Source organism: Limulus polyphemus, unplaced genomic scaffold (assembly GCF_000517525.1).
Source record: "Limulus polyphemus unplaced genomic scaffold, Limulus_polyphemus-2.1.2 Scaffold1196, whole genome shotgun sequence".
In the NCBI taxonomy this organism is placed as follows: Eukaryota; Metazoa; Arthropoda; class Merostomata; order Xiphosura; family Limulidae; genus Limulus; species Limulus polyphemus.
Window position 1 is genome coordinate 293,164 of NW_013666806.1, and position 1,297 is coordinate 294,460.

Here is a 1,297-nt window from a genome sequence, read left to right on the forward strand (position 1 = left end):
CAAGAAACTGCCCATTCAAATTTTTGGCCTTTTTTAGTCAAATCATGTAGTGGAGCAGCTATAGTTGCAAAGTCCTTCACAAATTTGCGTTAGTAAGTACAGATTTCCAAGAAACTTTTCAGCTCTCCCACATTGTCTGGTGTTGGCCAGTTATGCACTGCTTTCACCTTATCAGGATCAGTTTGTACACCATTCTCACTAACAATGTGGCCTAAGTAAAGCACCTCTTTCTGGAACAAATGACATTTCTTGGGATGGAGTTTGAGGTTTGCTGCTTTCAAATGCTTGAATACTTCCTCTAGCCTGGACATTTCCTCATCAAAAGTTGTTGCACATACAATGACATCGTCCAGGTACACTAGTGCTATCCTCCATTGTAGGTCTTCCAATACTCGTTCCATCAGCCTTTCAAATGTTGTTGGAGCATTACCAAGCCCGAATGGCCTCACTCGGTATTGCCAGAGACCTTGGTCATAACTAAATGCTGTCTTAGGTCTATCTGCTTCAGCCATTTTTACTTGATGGAAACCTGACTTTAAGTCCAGAGTTGAAAACCACCTGGCTCCACTTAGGGCATCAAGAGTATCATCAATTCTTGACAGTGGGTATGAGTCTTTTTCGGTTATACTGTTAAGAGCCCTGAAGTCCACACAGCAATGTTGGGTCCCATCCTTCTTCTGGACTAACACGACGGGAGCTGACCAGGGACTATTTGATCTCTCGACTATCCCTTCCTTAATTAGACCATCCATGACCTTCTCTATCTCTTGTCGCTTTGTTGGATTTATTCTCCTCGGAGGGATCCTTATTGGACGGTGATTGTCTGTGTTTATTCTGTGCTCTACAAGGTTTGTGCAGCCGATGTCATGATCTCCTTTCGAAAAGACGTCTGCATAATTTGCCAAAAGTTATTTTACCTGAAGAGCCTGTGATGATGACAAATGGACTATGCTCTTCTTATAGAGGTCAGTCAAATGTTCTGAAAGTGTATGTCCTTTCTTTACAGTTGTATTTTTTGCTTTAACATTGACTGGCTCTACCTCCTGGCATACACCAAACAATGCCCCTTCCTTAAGTGTATGCTCACATTTAGAGAAATTGGCCACTGTTATAGGTACTACTTGATGACCTGCCACAAGTGACTTTCCAATCTTCAAATCCGCTGGCCTGGATGGGTCTTCCACTGCTTCCACAAGCATTGGGCTTCCTTGGGGATGTTCTTTTATCCTACCCCAAATTATCTTCTCTGACATATGGGGTATTGTAGTTGGTTTAAGTGCTGTGACATGCAAATCAA